General features: G+C 40.6%; 1 protein-coding gene across 1 annotated transcript in view; it reads left to right on the top strand.

Moving 5' to 3' along the window:
- Positions 1-12,328: 12,328 nt before the first annotated feature.
- The window catches only part of atf3 (activating transcription factor 3), a 54,161-nt gene continuing 47,191 nt past the window's right edge, over positions 12,329-19,298 (top strand). Inside the window, exon 1 of the mRNA XM_043695872.1 lies at positions 12,329-12,656. The gene's annotated coding sequence lies outside the window, so the exon portion shown is untranslated. The remainder of the gene's footprint in view (positions 12,657-19,298) is intronic.

Here is a 19,298-nt window from a genome sequence, read left to right as displayed (position 1 = left end):
AGGCGAAGGTGCCAGGAGAGGATGGTGAGTTTGTGGTGGGTGTGGACCTGACGAGGGAGTTGTGGAGGGAATAGTCTTTACGGAAAGTGGATAGGGGTGAGGAGGGAAATATATCTCTGGTGAGGAGGTCCATTTGTAGGTGGTGGAAATGGGGGATGATGATGCGATATATATGGAGGTTGATGGGGTGGAAAATGAGGACTGGGGGTTCTGTCTTTGTTGTGATTGGAGAGGTGGGGTTTGAGGGTGGAGGTGCGGGAGTGCTGGAGGGCATCATCAACCATGAGGGAGAGGAAATTGCGTTTTTTAAAGGAGGAGGCCATCTGGTGTGTTCTGTGGTGGAACTGGTCCTCCTGGGAGCAGGTATGGTGGAGGAATTGGGAATAAGGGATAGCATTTTTACAGGAGGTAGGGTGGGAGGAGATGTAATCCAGGTAGCTGTGGGAGTTGGTGGGTTTGTAGAAGATGTCAGTGTTGAGTTGGTCACCATTGATGGAGGTGGACAGGTCCAGGAAGGGGAGGGAGGTGTCTGAGATGGTCCAGGTGAACTTAAGGCCGGGTGGAATGTGTTGGTGAAGTTGATGAACTGTCAACCTCCTCGTGGGAGCACGAGGTGGCACTGAAACATCATCAATGTAGCAGAGGAAAAGGTGGGGAGTGGTGCCGGTGAAACTGCGGAAGATGGACCATTCTACATAACCGACAAACAGACAGGCATACTGGGTCCCATGCAGGTGCCCATGGCTACCCCTTTGTTCTGGAGGAAGTGGGAGGATTCGAAGGAGAAATTATTGAGGGTGAGGACCAGTTTAGCCAAACGACATTGGGAGAGGAAGAAAGAGAGGGCTTGGAGGCCTTCATCATGGCGGCTAGAAGTGCTTCAGGACTGGAGGTCCGTGGTGAAGATGAGGCATTGGGGGCCAGTGAAACAAATGTCTTGGAAGAGGTGGAAGGCATGGGTGGTGTCCCGAACGTATGAGGAGTTCCTGGACCGGGGGGATAGGACATATTGAGGTATGTGGACATATTGGTTGGGCAGGAGCAGGGCGAGACGATGGGTCAGCTGGGTAGTCAGGCTTGTGGATCTTCGGTAGGATGTAGAATTGGGCGGTGTGGAGTTCTCGAACCATGAGGTTGGAAGCTGTGAGTGGGCGATCCTCTGAGATGATGAGATTGTGTACAGTCTGGGAAATGATGGTTTGATGATGGGAGTTGAGGTTGTAGTCAAGGGGGTAATAGGAGGAGGTGTCTTTGAGTTGGCGCCTGGCTTCAGCGCTGTAGAGGTCATTGCGCTAAACCATTGAGTATAGGAGTTGGAATGTCAAGTTGTGCTGTGCAAGACATTGGTGAGGCTACATTTAGAAAATTCTATTCAGTTCTGGTCTCCCTGCTATAGGAAAGATGTTATTAAACTTGAAGATTTCAGAAATAAATTTACAAGGATGTTGCTGGGATTGGAGGGTTTTATCCATAAAGAGAGACTGAATAGAGTTTTTCCCCTGGAGCGTCGGAGACTGACGGATATCTTTTATAGATGTTGATAAAATCATTTGAGCATGAATAGGGTGAATAGCCAAGGCCTTTTTCCCAAGATAGGGGAGTCCAAAACTAGAGGGCATAAGTTAAAGTGAATGGGGAACAATTTAAAAGGGACCTGAGAGGAAACCTTTTCATCTGGAGAGTGGTGTGTGTATAGAACGAGCTGCCAGAGGAGGAGGTGGAGGTCGATACAATTACAACATTTGAAAGACATCTGGATGGGTATATGAATAGGAAGGGTTTAGAGGTATATGTGCCAAATGCTGGCAAATGGGACTAGATCAGTTTAGATATCTGGTTGGCGCAGACGAGTTGGACCAAAGGGTCTATTTCCATGCTGTATAATTCTACGTCTGTATAAGAGAATGTAGATAGGTTATAATGGGAACGATGAGAGGGTGAAATGAGCTGGCTGTACTGAAAACAAACCCAATTTAAGACAGAAACTTGGGTGTGAGGTTAGGGAGTAGAGATGGAAGCAGGTGTTCTAGCTACCTTATGTGTTGCTGTATATATACTTAAGTGTTCCTTGTGTAGCATGGACATAATATCTTGTGGTAATGCTTTTAGTCTTAGGATTGTTTGCCTTTAAAGATTTTGAAATGAGATATAAACCAGGTGCTGGGATTATGCTGTCTGACAGGCTGAGCTGATTGCCCAGCCAGACCCAAACAACGACAAGGTTAATGATGACTTGTTGTGATATTCTAAGTTTGCATCAACAGCATCAATGTGTAGACCAAGAGGAATATCTGGTCTTTGTCTGGGTCTGGCAGGGCAATCTGCTCAGCCTGTCAGACAGAATAATCCCAGCATCTGGCTTGTATCTCACTTCAAAGTCATATCCTTGGAGATCATTGACTGATTCTGTTGTGTTTTGTGTGATCTGTTTTGCCACCATTGGTGCAATTTGAATCTCAAATTGTGACCATACCAACATTTGTGCATACTGTTAGTGCTGCCATTGCTGGATTGCTAGTATATACTAAGTAGAAGATTTCAAGAAAAGAGAGTTAACTTGTTTGCACAGCAGTGTAATTCTGCCAATACACAGAACTGATGATTTGTTATATACCATGAGACAGTCTCTCTAATTGTCTAATATTGGAGATGGTCATTGCTTGGTATTTTGTGGTACGGATGTTACTTGGCAGCGTAGTGGACTCCATCACAAGTCAGAAGTGTGATGGGATTCTCCCCACTTGGCCTGGATGTGTGCAGCTCCAACAACACTCTAGAGCTTGACATCATCCAGGACAAAGCAGCCTACTTGATTGACTCCACATCCACAAACATCCACTCCCTCCACCACTGATGCTCAGTAGCAGCAGTGTGTACCATCCACAAGATACACTGCCAAAATTCACCAAAGATCCTTAGGCACATCTTCCAGACCCATGATCACTTCCATTTCGAAGGACAAGGGCAGCAGATACATGGGAACACCTCCACCTTGCAAGTTCCCCTCCAAGCCATACACCATCCTAACTTGAAAATTTATCACCATTCCTTCATTGTCATTGGGTCAAAATCCTGAAATTCCCTCTCCCAGGGCAATGTGGGTCAACCTACATCACATGGACTGCAGCGATTCAAGAAGGACACTCACCACCATCTTCTCAGAGACAACTAGAAAGGACAATAAATGCTGGCCAGCCATAATGCCAGCATCCTACGACTAAATAAAAGACAGAACATTGACAACCTAAAAATACAGCATTTTATGTTGATAGGCAGTCAATGAGCTAGAGAATACACAGAAGTTATTTTATAAACATTTCTGAACATATCAGAACTACATTCCCAGTCTTCAGAGATGTTTCCAATGAATGGATAACTACTCTCATCATCTTTTGTAAAGAGTTTAGGTTCATAAAGACATTGAGAGCGTTTTTGCTTGATAAGAAAAGCCTTTACTCGGACATCACTCTCACTTTGGATGCATCAAAGTCAGTAAAAATCTCGAGTCTCTAACATGAGCCGCCCCTTCAATGTTTGTACACCAATAATCCTCTTGTTTTTTTTTCCAGCCTGTCTCTGTAACATTCAAAATGTAATTTTAATAACAAAATAATCACAAGAGTGAACAGTCGCTAAATCCCAATCAAAACTGAAGGATACTTCCACCGTTTCAATATGATCCTAAAGTTCGATTAAAACAATGTTTGGATATCCCTAACAATCAATGTGTTTTTTAAATGACGTGATGAATATTAGTTATCAGCGGATCATTTGACGTTGAGTGGTTTCAGGACTGAAGTCAGTATCACGTGGAAACATAAACACAATGAGTCAGCACCTTCTGATGCAATCTGTCCGGCAACAGTTCATACTTCTGAAAACAAAAATACCTCTGAGGTTTTGCAGACAATTACAGAATGATCTGAATTATTCTGTATAACTATCAAAATATTAATAGTACTGACTTTCCTGCCCCACTTGTCCATGAACATGGATGAATTATTGTAAATGTGGCAATTGTATGTATTCCACGTTAAATCTGACTTTTTGAAAACTGAGTATAATTCTTTACCCTTCATTGTTTGACTTTTCTGCCTCTGAATTCTGTGTTTATTTGCACGGATTCGAAGTGTCCAATTACAATAAACGGTGTGTCTGCCGCGAGTCTTTTATTTCCAGTACTTTATTCCCCCCGGTTATTTTTCGTTTAAACGGTGACCACACCGGTTCCCGGTCTGCTCTGCGAGATCAATATAATTAACTTTTTTAAAAAAAAAACGGTCTCCTAATATCTTCACTGGAATAAATGACATCAGCTTTGTTCGGCTTTGACATTAAACAAGGGCTAGGTGCAGAATGAGTAATCGGTTTTACCAGAAGTAGCTCGGTGCACACTTGCGGAAAGGGTGTTGTTTCACTGTAGCTCAAGGGTTCTTGACTGTAAATATTGTGATTGCATTGGTCATTTGATTTACATTGTAAATCAGTTCATTCGATTACTCGATAACAATTCCCTCAAATCAGCCGACGCATTCTGTTCCGGGAACCCAACATGACATGAAGAACTGCAGGAGTTTATCAATTTCAGATCTAAAATCATCACAATAATTACTGTCCATTTATCAGCAGAGTCGTAGAGGTCTGGGGTACAAACGGTGCGGGAAAATACTGTCGTTGAATACATTGTATCAAACTCCCAACATGTAATCACGTGAACAGTTATAAAACAAGGAAATCCCAAGAGGATTGGAAACATTTGTAATTTCGTCCAGGGTTTTTATTGTTATGGGTTTTGTTTTAAAAACGGGTGCGTTCAACGCTATTCTTATACAAGTGTAAAGATGATAAAACTTCCAATAAACGACTGGCATTACAGAGAGAAACTTTACCAAGGCGCATGAAACTCAAAAGGCATCTCGAAGCTGAGATTACCAGGGTAGCTCAAAAGTCCAGTGACATGGGTTCCGGGAGGGGGGGGGGGGGGTGTCCGCTTGAGGAAGAGACGATGGAGAAATAGAGAAGGGTATCCAAAAAATTGAAGTGCTGTGGAAGCGAACATTAAAGGCTGGAGTCAGAGGACTGAAGAAATGGGAGAAGATGAGAGGATTCAGAGAGCTGGAGGAGGTTATACAGAGGATCAGAATTTGAAATGATCGGTATTGGGAAGCAGAAGCTGATGTCAGTCGTTCAGTACGTCTTTGTGCTGTATAGGATGTGTGCTGTAAAATGTTGGACGGGCTGAATTTATCCTCTTCTTTGGCTAACATGGAAAATCAGGAATTGGACCAGAAGAACATCAGAACAATGAAGCTTGGAGCTGGAGTTTCAGCAGCAGTAAGGGAGCAGTGCAGATGTCCACTGTTATGGATATGTTAGAAGGTGGTCTTTATCACTAAGAGGATATGATCTAAAAGTTCAGCTCAGAGAAAGCATACTGAATTTGTCAACATATTGATTATTAGTATATTGGTTGCAATTATTTGAATCAGGACCAAGATTTCTAGTGGAGAGTGTGGTGCTGGAAAAGCACAGCAGGTCGGGCAGAATCCGAAGAGCAGGAGAATCGATGTTTCGGGCATAAGCCCTGAATTTCTAATGAAGGGCTTATGGCAGAAACATCGATTCTCCTGCTCCTCGGTTGCTGCCTGGCCTGCTGTGCTTTTCCAGCACTACACTCTTGACTCTGATCTCCAGCATCTGCAGTTCTCATTTTCTCTTTGTCCATTTCTAGTACTAATTTGAGCATTTACCCTGTAGCCTGTCCAAGAACTTTTGGGGTTGATGTTGATTGCTTTTGTGTTGTCGCCATAGCAATACTGCCAATAACCCACGACCCTGAGATCAAAAGTCTGATGTGCTACTGGCTGAACTAGCTGTGTCACCATTGTATTTATAGGGGGTTGGTTAGCTTGGATAGCTGGTTTTCAATGCAGTGAAACCAACAATGTGGGTTTAATTCCCACATTGGCAGGGGTGACCATGGGGGGGGGGGGGGGGGGGAAGACTCTTTCTCAATGTCTCCCTTTGACTCTCAGGCTAAACCACCACAAGTCATCTGTCTCTAATAAGACAGCAGTCCCATGGTCCAGTTGGATTTGCAGTTAATAATGTTTAGTATATAATTTTTATTTGCACACAGTGCTTTGATAGCAAGTTCAATATTAATCATAACATTTGAATGAAAAGTATAATCTCTTTCTGTATCATTCTAGGATTGTAAAAACCTCTTTTTTGCAATGTCCTGACATTAACCATGACATCCTCACATGGTGCTGGAAGAAACTTCTGCAGAATCTTCCCATTATATAACAGCTTTGGTCTGACTGTGAGGAGACAGAATGCAACATCACAGGAAGCAATATAACGCCATTATCTTGCTCTCTCTTGAAGCTTTGAAAATAAAGACACAGTAAGATGTTTCTTAAATAAGAAACTATTTCAGCAAACTCTAAATATTCTTTCGCAGCACAATAAGAACAAGAATATTTTGCATCTGACACCAAGAAGCTAAAATTGATCTTCAGCTTTGGAACATCACAGCAGTGAGCATGTCAAAACAATGGCATGGAAAGTTGATTACGACGTATTTATCTCCAGCTTTGCTTTAAGTTCTTGTTGCTAAGTGTCTTGACATAATTGTTTCTTCAGACCATTTCCAGTCTGCCCATTGTTCCTTTCTTATTTATTTTAACTGCCTGGTGTTTCTGTGGCATCATACAAGTCTTTTCATAGCCTTCAAAATACTTTTAAAATGGTTACACCATCTAAGTGAAAGGTTCAGGTTTACATTAGGACATACAAAAACACAAAGCAGTCATACACGTCTGGTGTTTTTTGGTCAGTGAGAATAGCTGACTGACAGCAATACAGAGTTCTCTGGCTGCCTGTTGAAAGGAAGGCTTTGTCTTTTACGAAAATGCAGCTATTGTTTAAAATAACTTTGATTAACACTTTCATTCATTCATTTTTGATTCTCCTAATATGTAATGATCATTCTGCACCCACACCTTTACCAGAAGATTAAGATCTGCAGAGACTTGTCTTTGTGACACAACTCATTTACTTTTTCCCTTTCCTTAAGACCAGGATTCCTGACCTCTGTTAATTCTATTGTTTTGAGGTCAAAGCCAAGAGCAGACTCCCTCCCTTGCTGAAGATCATAAAACTAGCTGCAGGATATTCAAGGTAATTAACAGCAATACGTCATAAGCAGGAAGCCTCAATGGAGAGAAGGAGTCTCCCAATCTGTTAAAAAAAAATCATTTACATCAGAACCAAACTTCGAGAAATTCAGCTATATAAAAAAAAACTCACTTTTGGCTGGAAATCCTTCACTTTAGAAGTCCCTTGTTTCACTTCAAAGCATTAAAATCATCATAGTCTTTATTTTCTATTCTGTTTTCTGAGTTAACCAAAGACTGTAACAGTTTTACCTTTACCTGTAGCCAAACTTTTTTTGTGTAACTGTGCATGTATGAGGTATTGTGTTTTAATTCTGGATTAAATAAGTGACAAAAAAAACTCTTTGTCCTCAAAATCACAAACGTTTGGTGCTGGTATTATGCCTGAAATGTTGTTTCTCCTGCTCCTCGGATGCTGCCTGACCTGCTGTGCTTTTCCAGCACCACACTCTCGACTGCTGTGATTATTTAACTGGGCTGCACACACTAAAGATAAGAAAACTCACATCTCTTCCATACCAAACGTGCTGATTATGGACATTCAAGGGAATCCATACATTTCGCCTGTGACATCATCCTTCTTAATTATTTTGTTATAAAGCTTTACGCAGAGCTAAGTGAAGTTCACAATACTTGGACCCGAGTTAATTCATACCCCAGGGGGCTGTCATCCCTGTGATTTAAGCTGTTGGCTTCCATGACTAAATCCAGCTTCTTAGAATCAGATCAGCAACAAGAAAACTGAATTTACCACTGGAGTACAAGGAGTGGATTGGAAATGCTAATTCAGCAAACTGGCTCAACAAGAACACATGCAACACAAGAAATTTTGTAACGCGAACATAACATTTTCCATAACATAATTTTACACCGAGTGACAAAAAAAGTGCCAGGATGGATGACCAAACGGCCTGATTATGCACCCAGGTTTAATTTAAAGAAGGAAAAAGAAGCAGAAAGGAGGAGTTGTTTAATGAGGGAGTTATGGAGGGCTATGGCATGTGAAAGTATGACTACAACTGGTAATTAAAATTGGAGTTTTTAAAAGACGAGAAATGGAGGAGTGCAAATGTTCTGCAAGTTAGAGGCTGGAAGTAATTAAAGAGATTTAGATGGGTGTTGGAATTCATAGATAAAAACAGGGAGTCAAACTCCCGAATCTAAAGTATAAAGGTCAATATGATAACACTTGAAATCATTTCAAGTAACTTAAAAGAACTTACCATGAAGCTATGGGAAATTATCAGCAAAAGTCATGATTTATAAAGTGTTTTGATAAGAACCAATAGTACAACTAGCACAGTTCAGTGGAATGGAATCTATTAGTGAGCAAACAATTCTTGTCTAGTCCACTGACTGAGAGGAAATTGGGTGCAATATGACATGGAATATGTTGTGGTAAGGCAAAAGATTCATGAATCAGATGTTTCTTCTTTGACATTTTATTTTTTGAGTATATTTTTGAGTGATTTAGATTCTGCAATGAACAAAGGTATTTTATTTAAAAGAAAATCAAATAACATACCCAAGGATTGGGAAACAGTTTAGAATTTAGTCAAGGAGGATATAGGAGTTGAGTAATTAAGGGAAAATAAAGTATGACAGTAATCTTGAGGGGAACACAAACACGGACTGTAAAATTTTCTAATATTATTATGTAAAAAGAAAACGATTGGTGAAGCCAAACACAAGTCCTTTACAGTCAAAATACAGGGAACAAAGAAATGCTGACCAACTAAATACATAATTTGGTACTGTGTTCGCAAATGAGCATACAATTAAGATGCCAGAAATGTTGGGGAACACATGGTTTAGTGAAAGGGAAGTACTGAAGGAAATCGGTATTAGCAAGGAAATAGAATTTTGAAATTGATGGGATTGGAGGCCAACAAATCTCTGATAATCTACATCCCAGAGTACTTAACAAAGTGGCATTAGAAATAGTGGATGCATTGGTGATCACTTTGATTTGATTTATTGTAGTTATGTGTTCCTAAGTACAGTGAAAAGCTTTGTCACTTTCCAAAATTCAAAAGACTCTGGAGTCGTTTCTACAGATTGGAGAGTAGCTCATTTAACCCCCTTATTTAAGGAGAGAAGCAGAGAAAAACCCAAAAATATAAACCTGTCAGCAGTGAGGAAACTGCTAAAGTCCATTATAAAAGAATAAATGGCTCAGCATTTGGAAAACAGTGGCTGAATCAGATAGAGCCAGCATGGATTTATGAAAGGGAAATCATGTTTAACAAATCTACTGGGATTCTTCAAGGATATAACAAGTAGAGTGGATGTGGTTTATTTCAACTTTCAGAAGGATTTTGACCAAGTCCCACATAATGGAATACTGTGTAAAATTCAAGTATAAAGTGCGTGAGATTAATGGTAGAGGATTGAAATGAATAGAGAACTGGTTGGCAGATAGGAAACAAAGTTTATGAATAAACAGGTTTTTTCCGAATGAGAGACAGTAATGAGCGGGGTACTGCAGGGATCATTGCTAGGTCACCAACTATTCACAAAATATATTAATAATTTGTACGAGGCAACTACCTGAAATATCTCCAGATTTGCAGGTGACACAAAGCTAGAGGGGAGGTTGAGCTCCGAGGAGGTTGCAGAGATGCTTCAATGTGATTTGGACAAGCAGAGTAAGTAGATGGCAAATGTGGTATAATGTGGATAAATGTACAGCTATCTACTTTGGTGGCAAAAACAGAAAATCAAATCATTATCTGACTGGCTAAGAATTGAGAGAGGGGAATGTGCAACAAGATCTGGATGCCCTAATAAACCTGTTGCTGAAGGTAATCACGCAGGTGTCACAGGTGGTAAGGAAAGCATGTGACTATTACAGCAAGGGGATTCAAATTCAGGAGTGGGAATGTCTTGGAATATTATATTCAGTTTTGGTCTCCTTATCTGAGGAAGATGCTTTTACTATGGAGTGAGTGCAATGAAGGTTTACCCGACAAATTCCTGGGATGATGGGACTGACAAATGAGGAGGAGTTGAAATGGTGAGGATTATATTTGCTGGCGTTCAGGAGCATGAGGGAGGATATTATAGAAACCTATAAAATTCTAACAGGACTAGATAAGGCAGATGCAGGAAGGATATTCCTGATGGGTAATGCCTAGAACAGTCACAGTCTAAGGATATGGGGTAAACTACTTAAGACTGAGATGAGGAGAAAGTTCTTCACCTAGAGAGTGATGAACCTGTGGAATTTGCTACCCTAGAAGGCAGTCGAGGTCAACATATTGTAGGATTTCAAGAAGGAATTGGATATAGCATATGAGGCTAAAGGGATCAACGGATTTGGTGGAAAAATAGGAACAGGCTATCGAGTTGGAAAATCAGTCATGGTCATAATGAATGGCAGAGCAGGCTTGAAGGGCCAAATTGCCCAGCCGACTCCTATTTTCTATGCTTCTATCTAACTAGGGTACAATATTTTCATATTGAGGAAGCGCTTATGCCCGAGACGTTGATTCTCCTGCTCCTTGGATGCTGCCTGACCTGCTGCGCTTTTCCAGCAACACATATTTCAGCTCTGATCTCCAGCATCTGCAGTCCTCACTTTCTCCTAATATTTTCATATTTGTAAACTATTCTTTATCTGACACTTGAGATTTTATTGTCTTTGTTTTAAAAGTTCTTTATTGCAAGAGCAACAAATAATATAACTACAAGAAAACATGTTTAATTTACTTTCTAACAATTGCTTAGAAACAGCTAGGAAATTTAGACCACAAATAATAGGCCATAGAATCATTCTAGGGAGGACTATAGTCAACAGGTTTCATCAGTTTCTGATGGAATGTATCAGTTTGTGCCACAGTTTTTGGGCATTCTTGATAAATTTCATGAGAAATTTGAGAACTTTTACATTATGGTGATCCTATCCAGCCAATTCTAGATTATTTTAAAATTTATAATCAATACATTTTTAATGTAAAATGAATAGTAAAAATAAATTGCATTTTTGATTTTTAGTAAGCCAGTTGGATCACCGTGTTCCCAAAATTGACCTCAGCAGTCAGTAATGTCCTTCCTTAAAGAGATATGTTCCCTTTGACCTCCTCCTCAACATTAATTTTAGACTGTTCTTGTAATCTGTTCATTTTCATTCCTAGCTCTCCCAATCCAATACTCGCATATTGTGTATTGGTAAGTATGGTGGACTATCACTTTAAGAATCCCATCATGTGATGTCATGATAATGTCATCAGTCATTTTGGAGAAAAACAGTTTAATCTTACCTTGCTCCTTGCAGAGTAAATATCTTCATAATAAAGCTCTTGCTGTTAAAACACTTTGATCTCCTGGTCCTCTTGGAATATAGCACCACCCACCACCAATTTATAGAGCATTCTGTCTCTGAACATTTCATTAGTTCACTCTTTCCTCCAAACCACACAATTTACAAGAACATAAGCAATAGGAGTAGGCCCTTTGACCCCCCCCAAGCCTGATTGGCCATTCCATACGATCATGGCAGTCCTGATTGTGGCCTTAACTGCACTTGTCTGCCAGCACCTCATAACCCTTGATGTCCTTATAGATCCATTGCTGGGTCTGCTTATCTTCTGATGAACCTACTCAGAGACACACCTCTGGGCCAAGTGAAACTTGAACCTGGACTTGTGGTTCAAAGGCAGGAACACTACCACTATGCCTCAAGAGCCATCTGGGACTGCTTTGTTTGTTATATTAGAAGAGTTATCACACACAACCGAATGACTTTCTCACCATTAAATCATTTGTGATATTTTGTTTGTTTTTAATTAATGACCACCATCAGTAATCTTCCATGTAGCCAATTGAATACTTACAAACAAAGTCTATTATGGATAATGCGAACCATCAAAAATGAAGGGTGGGGGGAGGGGAGGAGGTCTGCTTTTCTTTATGGAGCATATGAGTCTTGTACCTGGATCTTCTGGTTCAGAGGTAGGGTCAGCACCACTATGCCACAAGGTAAAGCGTTCAGGTAATGAGTTCCAGCTGGGCAGGCCATTCCCTATCATCAAGGGCCCTCATACTCAATGAGTTACACAAGGAGATTAATTAGTATTTCCCCATGGGCCAAGTACGGGTTAGTACAACCTCTCATTCTGCTAAACCCCAAAGAGTATAGGTTCAGCTTACTCAACCCTCTTCATAAGACAACCCCTTCCTCCTAGGAATTATCTCAGAGAGCTATCTCTGAAATATCTTCATTGCAGGTATATCCCTTCTCAAATAGAAGAGATGGAAACTGTTTTTAATTCTCCAGATATGGTCTCACATAACCCTGTACATTGGCAATAACATTTCATAGACCTCAGTAAGGCCTTTGATCTCATAAGCATTGACTGACTCTTAATGCTGCGGAAAATAGGCATCATTTCTTCATCACAAGAGCACACGTGCAGTTCTATCACCTGCAATGGAGCAACACTAGATGCTGTCAAGATCAGCAGCAGGATAAAGGTAGGTTATGTTCTGCACCAACTCCAAGCTGTTACTGTAAATGTCTGATGACTCAAATGAGAGTGCCTACCTGCATACCAAAGCTGACAACATGTTATTCATAATTTCCTTTCACAAAATTTTGCTGAGTCTTCCTGGTTATATTTTGATTTTCTAAGTTCTCTGCGATTATTTACTTAATAATGGATTTCAGCATTTTTCTGATGTTAGGTTAACTGGCTCATAGTCTTCTGCTTTCCATTTACCTGATTTCTTAAATCGAGGTGATGCATTTGTGGTTTTCCACTCTGCCTGGACCGTTCTGAAATCTAGAGTTTTTAGGAAAATTACAGCCATTGCATTTTTTTATCTCTGCAGCCACTTATTTTAGGACGATGGGTTTGAACTTGATTAATTCTCCTCCTCTCTTCAGATTGTGCTGTCCACCTATCCAATTAATGTTTTCTTCTGCCATCTGAGAATAGTTCTTATTTCTGTTTCTCTTCCCCCTTCTTATCACGCCTCCGGCTCCTTCCTTCCTTCACAGCTCCTTTTGTCATGCTCATCTTTTCCCCACTTGGACTACTCTTGGGGTCCTACTTTCCATTGTTGTGACTGTTTGTTTCAATTATGAGCACACTGTGGCAAACTCTCCTTACAATGTGGAGCAGTGTTAAAATAAAGCGGCAACATCAGAAGAGACGATGTAAGTGGGAAGCAATGAGAAAAGATGCCAAACATAAAGATGACATTTGTCTACAATATAGATGTTGAACGTCTGACTGTTCATGCCAAACAAACGGACACTCTACAAATCTAGTACTTGTAATCAATGCTTCTGATTGTTTTGCTTTAATTAGAATTACTAGATTTTGATTTGCACTGTTGTCTCACAGCACCAGGGACCCAGTTCGATTCCAGCCTCTGGCAGTTGCCTGTGTGGAGTTTGCGCATTCTCCCCGTGTCTGCGTGGGTTTTCCCTGGGCGATCCGGTTTCCTCCCACAGTCCAAAGATTTGCAGGTTAGGTGAATTGGCCATGCTAAATTGTAGGTTAGATGCATTGGTCAGGGGTAAATATAGGATAATAGGGGAGGGAAATGGGTCTGGTTAGGTTACTCTTCAGAGGGCTTGTTGGGCCGAAGGGCTGGTTCCACATAGTAGGGGATTCTATGATAATTCTGTGAAGACTACTGTATCTCCAATGGACTTCTAATGGGAGTTTGCACATAGACTATGAACTTAAAGAGTAATTCTGTGATCTCCTGCTTTCATGAGCAGCCACACAGAGCTGTAACATCATACACCTGATGCCAAACTCCCTGAAAGTGTTAGTTTTATTAACTAATTTAGTGATGGAACAAACAATAATCTCAACTTGTTATAAATTGTCCCACAGCTTCCTCCCTGCCTCTGGTTCTACTGTCTTCATAATATTATGCTTGTATTTCATTGTTTTAAATCCAACCATCCAACAAGTATGAGTAGAATAGAATAGAATAGTGTGGGTACAGGCCCTTCGGTCCAACAAGTCCACACCGACCCTCCGAAGAGTATCCACTCTACATTTACCCCAACTAATGCACCTAACCTACACATCCCTGAACACGATAGGCAATTTAGCATAGCCAATTCACCTAACCTACACGACCTTTGGATTGTGGGAGGGAACTGGAGCACCCGGAGGAAACCCACTGGGAGAATGTGCAAACTCCACACAGACAGTCAGCCAAGGCTGGAATCAAACCTGGGTCCCTGGTGCTGTGAGGCAACAGTCTTCGAAGTTATTTAGCTGGCTGTTGTAACTGTTAGGGTGTATGGAATTTGGGGACAATTGAAAATGTTGAGGCTGGCTTAATTATATTCAATCCAATTAACATTGTATATTATCAGTAGGAAACCTGAATGCAAACAAAGAACGTGTTTTTCCTGGTGTTCTTACTTAGGTGCACTTAATTTCAAATTCAAATTCTGTGGAATCCAAAAGAGCACTATCAAAGAATTCGAATCACAAACATATCAACAATGAAATATTTCACATTTCCATCTGCCATTGTGCAACATTGCAGTCCCCACAATTACAGATACCAGTCTTTACCCAATTCTATTCACTCCACGTGATGTCAAGAAATGGTCAGAGGCATTGGATACTGCAAAGGCCAAGGGTCCTGACAATATTCTAAGACAACAGTACTGAAGATATGTGCTCCAGAACTTGCCACTCCCCTAGCCAACCTTTTTCAGTACATTTATGATACTGACCTCTACACATTGGAAAATTGTCCATGTATACACAAAGTAGGACAAATCCAACCTGGCCAATTATCAACCCATCAGTTTACTCTTGACCATCAATAAAGTGATGGAAGCTGCCATCTACAGTGCTACCAAGCAGCACCTACTCAGCAATAATCTGCTCAGTGCCGCCTAGTTTCAGTTCCACCAGGGCCACTCAGCTCTTGACCTCATTACAGCCTTGGTTCAAACATGGACAAAGGAGATGAATTCCAGAGGTGAGGGGAGAGTGACAGCCCTTGACATCAAGGCTGCATTTCACTGAGTGTGGCATCATGGACTCCTAGCAAAGCTGGAATCAATGGATATCAGGGAGCAAACTCTCCATTGGCTTGTGGCGTAACTAGCATGTGGGAAAATGGTTGTGATTGTTCGAGATCAGTCACATGAGCTCTGAGACATCTCTACAGGAGTTCTCAGGGTAATGTCCTCAGCCCAACCACCATCAGCTGCTTCATCAATGACCTTCTGTCCATCATAAAATCAGAAGTGGGGATTTTGCCAATGATTGCACAATGTTCAGCACCATTCGTGGCTCCTCAGATACTGAAGCAGTCCATGTTCAAATGCAAGAAGATCTGGAAAATATCCAGGCTTAGGCGACAAATAATAAGTCACATTCATGCCACACAAAAGCCAGGCAATTATAATCTCCAATAAGAGACATCTTGACATTCAATGGTGTTACCCCCACTATCAACACCCTGGGGTTACTGTTGACCAGAGACATAACTAGACTCACCACATAAACACACTGGCTACAAGAGCAAGTTAGAGGGTTAGGAATAATGCAGCAAGTAACTCACCACCAGACCTCTTGAAGCCTGTCCACCATCCATAAGGCACAAGTCAGAAGTATAATGGAATGCTCCCCACTGGATGGCTGCAGCTTCAACAACAGTCAAGAAGCTTGGTATCACCCAGGATAAAGCAGCCCTCCAGTATTAGCAGTGTGTACTGTCTACAAGATGCACTGCAGAAATTCACCAAAGATCCTTAGACATCACCTTCCAGACCTATGACCACTTTTCTCTAGAAGGATAAGGACACTGGATACATGGGAACACCACCACCGGTGAGTTGCCCTCCAAGCCACTCATCATCCTGACTTGGAAATGTATCACTGTTGCTTACAGTTGCTGTGCCAAAATCCTGGAATTTCCTCCGTAAGGACATTATAGTCAACTTTCAGCACCTGGACTGTAATGATTCAAGAAGGCAGCTCACCACTACCTTCTCAGGGGCAACTAGGGATGGACAATAAAAATTCCTAGCCAGCCAGCATTGTCCAAGTGCTATGAGTGAATAAAAAAATTCCTTGAGCTACATATGTCTTTTTATGATTAAGTGACTACAACTATAAACAAAATTTTGTCTGAGATTTGGTCAATGTTTGCACAGTTATAATAACAAATATGAGATTAAACTAGCGAAGAATATAAATGCAGATTTTAAAAGCTTTGCAAGTAAATAAAAATGAAGAGAATAGCTAAGTTAATTTTGATTTCTTGGAAACAAACATAGGAGAAATTGAACCAATTTATATCAGAAGAATAAAAGTACTAGATAAACTCAAGGGATTAAAATCCAATCAGCTCCACATCCCAAGAGTCTAAAGTAGATAACTGAAGAGATAGTAGATGCACTGCATTCCAAAATTCTGAGATTCGGAAATGGTCTCTGCAGATTAGAAAAATGTGAGAAAGAAGAGGGAGAGAAAACTGTGGTGTGCCCTCATCCATATTTTCTAAGGGTCTAATGTGTGCAAGCATAGCCATCTTTTAATCTAACAAGAAGAGTCTTGAAGAGTAAGCAACCATTTAGAAGTTATAAGAATAGGCTTTTCATTACTGCACACACTGTTGGGTGGACCTATCTTAGGTCTGTGTCCTGTGAGATCCTACTTTACTGTCCCAACAAGTTCTCATACTATCTTCACAGTTTGTTATGCTTATCATATTCAGTCAAGTAGTAACCCTTTCACACCCTTCTAGACTAATATACAGCAAAAGTAGGAAAATACAGGCCAATTAGCCTAAGGCTAGTCATCAGGCAAGTTTTGGAATCTATTTTTGAGGGACTGTTTGCACCTATTTCTCATGTTCGCATTTGGTGAATTTCTGTCAGCGTTCTTCAGCTTGTTTTTTGTAACATTGATAGAAGAGCTACAGGACAAAAAAAGCGACACAAACATTTCTGCCACTTCTCTGGGATTTCCATGGTCCTTTCACCAAAATTACAGTAGACACATTGGTGAACTACTATAGAAATTTATTCTCAACTACATTTGACGTGTATTTTATCTCTTTGACAGTGTATCAAAACACTCTATTGTGTCTTTATCGGAGCTGAGTGTTGGATTCATAGTTTGGTGGATTTATCCATCATATTTGTGGGCGGCACGGTGGCACAGTGGTTAGCACTGCTGCCTCACAGCGCCTGAGACCCGGGTTCAATTCCCGCCTCAGGCGACTGACTGTGTGGAGTTTGCACGTTCTCCCCGTGTCTGCGTGGGTTTCCTCCGGGTGCTCCGGTTTCCTCCCACAGTCCAAAGATGTGCAGGTCAGGTGAATTGGCCATGCTAAATTGCCCGTAGTGTTAGGTATAGGGGTAAATTTAGGGGTATGGGTGGGTTGCGCTTCGGCGGGTCGGTGTGGACTTGTTGGGCCGAAGGGCCTGTTTCCACACTAATGTAATCTAATCTAATCTATATTCCAGAGAAGACATTCCTGCTTAGATGCTGCTCTATCACAATGTTTTTCATATACTTCCTCTTTTTGTTTCCTTGCCCCCGTACTAACTATTTTACAATTATTAACGTTTACCTTTCAATTTAGATGCAATCGGGTAGGAGAAATGAGATCATTCCTTGCAAAATGAGGAGGCAATGTTTGTTCATTTACTGCTACTTCAAATGACACTAAACAGTATTACATTTATTCCTGGGGATGAAGAGTGTCAAAGGCCACTTACTGTATACATTGATGTCATTGTAAAATATTTTATAGGTCATAGAGGTAGCAGCTCACAGAGCTAACTCGCCCAGGGAATCAACACACCTCTGCACACCCGCTGCATGAAGTGGTGCTACAAGAATGATATTTTCCTCTTAAGAGTCTAAATGGACTATAGGGACAAAGAGGTCTTGAGGCACAGTTTTACAGATCATTAAAGCTGGAATCGACATTAAAAACACTAAAGAAAATGTAAACAAAGCATAGGAATACAATTCTTATGAACAAAGAATGAAAAGTTGAGAAATAACGTTAAACATGCAAAGAACCTCGTTTAAACCACATTTGAAAGTACTTAGTACAATTCAGGTCTCTGTTCAATTAAAAAGAATATACAGGCACGCAAAAACGTGCAATAAAGATTTACAAGAGTGATACCAGAAAACTAACAAACGATTAGGGAGGATAGGAGATTTTTGTCTGCAATAGAGAATGCTGAGTGGTAATATGTCTTTAAAGTTATGAAGGAGTTTGACAGGATACAGATAGAAAACACTTTCACTTGTGGGGAGTCCAAAATGAGCGTTCACAACCTTTAAAATCCTTGAGAAATAAGTAACTTTAAAAAAAAAACTTTTTTCGCCAAAGAGAGATTAGAATATGGAACATGGTGCCACATGATCTGGTTGAAGAGAACAGCATAAATGTACTTAAGAGGAAGTTGGTTACGTACATAAAGAAGAAAGAAACAGCACATTATGCTGACTGGTTGAAATGAAGTATGGTGGAAGGAAGCGAGTGTGAAATACAAACATTATCATATATCAGTTGAGCTGAATGACCTGTATGTGCTGTTAACTTTATTTAATTCTATTAAGTTAGTAGCTAAAGAGTCTGGTTTATTGTTTCACATTATTTGAACTGTTTTTGGTATCATATTATTTGGTCTATATTGACACTAGTTGTGATTCAGAAACTTGTTTATTCTGAATCATTGTACAAACATTGACAGCTAACGTTTCATAAATTACTCAGTTCTGACTAATGTGAAAGAAACCCAGTATATAAAACACAAATCTGTAAATCATTTCATTGTAACATGGATCAGGATAATTTTGGCAGCAGGGTAGAAAACTGAAGAATGAGCAAACAACACATCCCCACTGATAGCAGCTGCCCCACAGCTACTTAACACAGTGAGACATTAATTAGTGAAGGGGCAAAAATCACATCCACATCTGGGGAAGAGGATTCTCCTTTGAGAACTGTTAGCCTATCAGGTTTGTCCCCAGTGGCGCCATTTTCAAATACTGGCCACTGCTGGGAATACAGCCAGACACCAAAGTAGAGGAGTAAATGTAGATTGATGGCGTATTGATCGAGTCTGGTTGTTAAACCCTAATGAAGAGGGTGAGT

Source organism: Chiloscyllium plagiosum, chromosome 9 (assembly GCF_004010195.1).
Source record: "Chiloscyllium plagiosum isolate BGI_BamShark_2017 chromosome 9, ASM401019v2, whole genome shotgun sequence".
NCBI lineage: Eukaryota > Metazoa > Chordata > Chondrichthyes > Orectolobiformes > Hemiscylliidae > Chiloscyllium > Chiloscyllium plagiosum.
Note: the sequence above shows the minus strand (reverse complement) of the source record. Positions and strands in the feature narration are given on the sequence as shown.